Source organism: Capsicum annuum, chromosome 2 (assembly GCF_002878395.1).
Source record: "Capsicum annuum cultivar UCD-10X-F1 chromosome 2, UCD10Xv1.1, whole genome shotgun sequence".
NCBI lineage: Eukaryota > Viridiplantae > Streptophyta > Magnoliopsida > Solanales > Solanaceae > Capsicum > Capsicum annuum.
This window is the reverse complement of record NC_061112.1, coordinates 27,091,884-27,096,751: the sequence shown is the minus strand read 5'-3', so window position 1 is coordinate 27,096,751 and position 4,868 is coordinate 27,091,884. Positions and strand designations below refer to the sequence as shown.

The 4,868-nt window shown below is 33.4% G+C and overlaps 1 pseudogene; it reads right to left on the bottom strand.

The window, feature by feature from the left end:
* Positions 1–3,112: 3,112 nt before the first annotated feature.
* Positions 3,113–3,637, bottom strand: LOC107857728 (annotated as a pseudogene).
* Positions 3,638–4,868: the final 1,231 nt, after the last annotated feature.

Below are 4,868 nucleotides of genomic sequence, written 5' to 3'. Positions count from 1 at the left end.
TATAACAAGAAAAAATAATGAAATAATTTACAAAAGGATAAGCAAAAACCGTGGAAAATTAGTTGAAAGTAAACACTGTCAATTACAACTTGAGTGACCATCTTTAAACATCATAAAGAAACAAACGATAAACATAAATCCTCTTAAGAATTTTCCACGTCTTCAGCAGTACAAAATTCATCTTTTATAACAATATGATTAGAAACATCTGATGGCGTTGGAGTTATTAGCGTAAAACTAGGACCATAATTTTTTTTTTGGTTTAATTTAGGATTTTATGAATAAATAATAAGTCAAAACATAATGTACCAACCCATCTTAGTATTCCAACACATAAATTTGACCCAAAAATTAAATAACAAATGGACCATCCCAAATGAATGACCCAGTCCAAAATCAACATATAACTTTAGTAAGGTTTCCAAATTTGGACTAGAGCTGAGCTCCCTCTTTCTCCACCTACTTCATCATGTTCAACTTAAATGATTTTTAATTTCTTCTTCTTCAGCTTTGGGTGGTGAATATCGTACCCTGGTTTCATCGGGATGAGGATTCCATCTTGTATGAGTGAGTATCTTTCCTTCTTGCTCTACAACAACAACATTTGTTGTTTAAACTTTTACTGAGAGCCTGCTTTGATTCTTCCTTTGTTACTATATCAGTTGAGATCTCCAGTATGTTTCTAGTTCTTTTTGGTGCTAATATGTTAGGTCTCGTCTTCTAAAGCTTACTTTCTTCTTCTAGTAAGTCATTTTCATTTGTGAGCTTGCTACTTTACTTGTATATTTCATTTAACCTTTTTCAAATCTACATGTGTAGCTATAGCTGGGATAGAGATTATGGAATGCTCAAACCCACTGATAGTTAAAAAGGAACAAGTAACTCAGTCGCTTGAATCTTATCTGACTTGGTTACCCTTAATCTACTGAGATTTCTTTTTTGTTAGCTAGTGTTGATAGGCTAATTAGCATATTTTTTTTGTTTAGCGCCTCTGGATATAAATATGTTGTATGTGAAAGACCTTATTGTATCTCTTCTAGTCCCTTTGTCCTTTTGCTAAGCTTAGCCTCAGATATGGGCATTGTTGTTTATCACTGTTAAGAATCTTTCTAACTCAGCATGGTAGTTGGTTGAATACTATAAATATGAACTTCTCCTACTCAAATGCTAGATTATCTAAGTAATCTGTAAGTTGATTGCCTTCTTTGAATATATGCTTTATTTGTACTTGCTTATGTTTTAGTAATTTATATATTTGGTTTACTGTTTCTGCTTCTTCCATGGAGTTTCCCATTCCTTACTTATAAACTTTTGCATTGCATAATGATCGTTTCTTGACCTGAATGACAGCAATGGATGGTTGTTTGTAATATGGCCTCAGCTTCTACTACCATGTTATTTGTGTCTTCTATTGTCGACCCTTCTGCATGCACTAGATCACCCTTTACATCCCTTAAGCAAAATTCCCATGAACAGCTACCTGGATTCTCTTATGATGCTCCATCAGTATTCTATTTACACTAACCTTGCTCCGACAATTCCCATAGTGCAACTTTAGTTCTGACTCTAGGCTTTAGTTGGCTTAGCTGATTAAAGATTGATGGCCAGTCCATTGCAAATTCCAGTGCTAGTTTTCTCACCTTCAGTAGCATTCTTAGGTGTCTTGTAATATTAAATATCATTCTATGCACACTAATCTCTTTGCCTTCATGTTTCTTAATATTTCTCCTCTTCCATAATTCCCATATTATGATTGCTGGTATTGCTCTAAAGTAGGCTTTCTCTCTTAGTTTGACCTGAGCATTCCACCATGCATAAATTGTCTCTCTTAAAATCCTTCCTTGTATGCTAATACCTCCAAAAAAGAGAAGTAGTACCAGGTCTTATTAGCTGAAAAGTATCTAAGTAGCAAATGTGATATGGTCTCTTTTGCTGGGTTTTGACAACACCAGCACTTGGAAGGACCATATATCCCCTTTATCCTAACATTATCATCTACTGATATCCTTTCCTTCCACATTCTCCAATAAAAAACACAATCTTAAATGGCAGCCCTATTATCCATAGTTGCTTATAGAAATCATTTGGCTCCCACCTATGCCTCACATAATGCCATGCAGACCTTACTGAGAAATTGCCCCTTGCTTTCAGACTTTATATTGGCTTGTCCTTTTGACTTGGTTCCTCCACTACTCTTACATTGAACTTTACATGATCCATTATGTCATCAGTAAACAGCTTCTTTAGTATCTCCTCATTCCAGTACCCATTAGTCATTAGGTCCCTTACACATTGATAATTTTCTTCCTACTCCTTGCTTTCCTCTATAAGAGAGTAAAAATGACCCACTCCACTCCAGCTATCATACCATATATGAGCATCTCCTCCCCTGATTTGCTAAATAATGAGATGATAAAAAAGGTCCCTAGCTTGTAACATCTTTTTCCAAACTTGAGATCCACTGCCTACTTTCCACATGACTTTTTTAGGATAGAACTATCTGCAATACTTGTTAAACAAGTATTCACTCCAAATAGACCTCTTAGTTTTAGAATTCCACCACAATTTGCAAAAGAGAGTTGTTGATACATCATGTAGTATGTTGAATCCTAATCCCCCTTCTTCTTCAGGTAGACACATACTTGACCAAGAGACCTAATGTCTTTCTCTTCCCCTAATAGTATTACTTTAGAAGAATTTTGCAAACATCTTCTAAATAGTATTTAGGACATTATTAGGGGGATTTATCACAGAGAGACAATGTATTCGTATACTTTGCAGGACATGTTCAATAAGGACTACTCAACCACCATAGGATAACAACTTTCCTTTCTAAGCGTGAAACTAGCTACTGATTCTATTCATGATATGCTGGTAGTACACTTTCTTCTTTCTCATGTAGAAAATAGGATACCCCAAGTATTCGAAGGGGAACTATTATCTTAGTATCCCTATTGTAACTTCTGCCATGACCACTACTCCATTAGATACACTTTCATGTAGATAGATGGCACTTTTTCCTTGTTGATTTTCTGTCCTGACAAATGTTCATATCTCTCTAAAGTAGATGTAACCAACTGTAAAGTGCCCAATTCTTTCTAACATAGAATGATCATGTCATAATATAATCCCTAGAAGCAGATGCAAAGATATCAGCGTGTCTTAGATTCCAAGCAGCGGAATACACACAATAAGTATGCTCCTTAAAGGTCCGTACACTTGCATTTCTATCCACTGTCCATAGCTTCACAGTATCATCCCATGATGCTGATAAGAGGGAATCTTTTCTCACTGTATTATAGTCTACAGAGTGAACTTCCCGAGTATGTTCCTTAAAAGAACTAATAGGGTTATTGGTCGATGGCAAAGAAAGGTCGTAGAGCTTCAAGGAGCCATCGCTGGTAGCACCAATTACGAGGGAATCATGATCTTCTGACCAGCAAATGTCGTAAATTCCATCAGTTGTGTCAAAAGCGGTTACTTCCGATATGGGTCCGTTTGGAGTGACCTAAAGAATGTGAACTCTACCGTTACCAAGGATACCGAAATTCTGTGCAGTGGCAATAACAAGTTGGTTTTCATAAAACGGGCTGAATCTTACAGAGTAATCGTTAAAGGGAGTTTTTAATACTGGCATCTCAGAAAGTGGTTGGCAGTGGTTTGGGGGTAATATCATTGGTTTCCCGATGTAATTTTTTCTGCTCTAGAATGGGAACTTATCGCCAGAACAACAACAACGTTCTGTTTTTTTTTTTCAAAGTATCCCACAGTCGGCCGCCAGTTCTCCATTCCATAATTAGCGCACTAAATGGTAAGGAATCAACAGCCGTGAGACTAATCTTTATTCTCTATTCCACTATCAATGCATTAAGCGATAGGAAATTGATCATAGAATTTTTTTCATTCACCAAAGATGGCAATCGAACCCCTAAACTCTTGCTTTAGAGTGAGGTGGTGAACCACCACACTAACCTTTGTGGTTGACAACAATGTTCCCTTGTTACTCCATATACATACTATTAGGGATCGTTTGGTTTGAGGTGTTGAAGCAATAATTTCGGGATAAAATAATAATTTTGGATAAAATTTTCTATTGCATGTTTGGTTGGCGATTCGGGATAACTTATTCCGGGACTAATAAATAGTCTCGGAATAAGTTATCCACTCAATTGGTAGGATAAAAATCCCACCATAATTTATCATTGGGATAAATGTATGAAAGGATAAAAATACCCTCAAACTCTATTATTTTCATTTCTGACACACACACACGCACACATACACACACACACACATATATATATATTCATAAATAATAAATTATGTTTAATTAACCTATAATATATTCATAAATAAATTATATATATATAATAATAATTAACGTAAACTGGTAAACTGTATAATAATTATGTTTTGAACGTATAATATATATTATGAATAGTATAATATATTACGAACATAAATATATATTATGAATAACGTATAATATATTCATAAATATATATAAATTATATATTCATAATTTATGTTTAATTAACGTATAATATATTCATTAATTATGAATATAATATATTACGTAATATATAACGTAATTACGTAATATATAACATATAATATTATGAATATATTATGAATATATATACGTTAATTATGTTTAATTATATATATTATGTTAATATATTTAATTATAATATATTATGTTTAATTATGTTAATTATATTTATTTATATATCATTTAATTATATATAAGGTAATATATTCTCACACACATAAATTATGTTTAATTAACGTACAATATATTCATAAATAAATAAATTTTGAACATTTTACCGTTAAAAATGATTGCAAAATATATAAATTATGTTTAT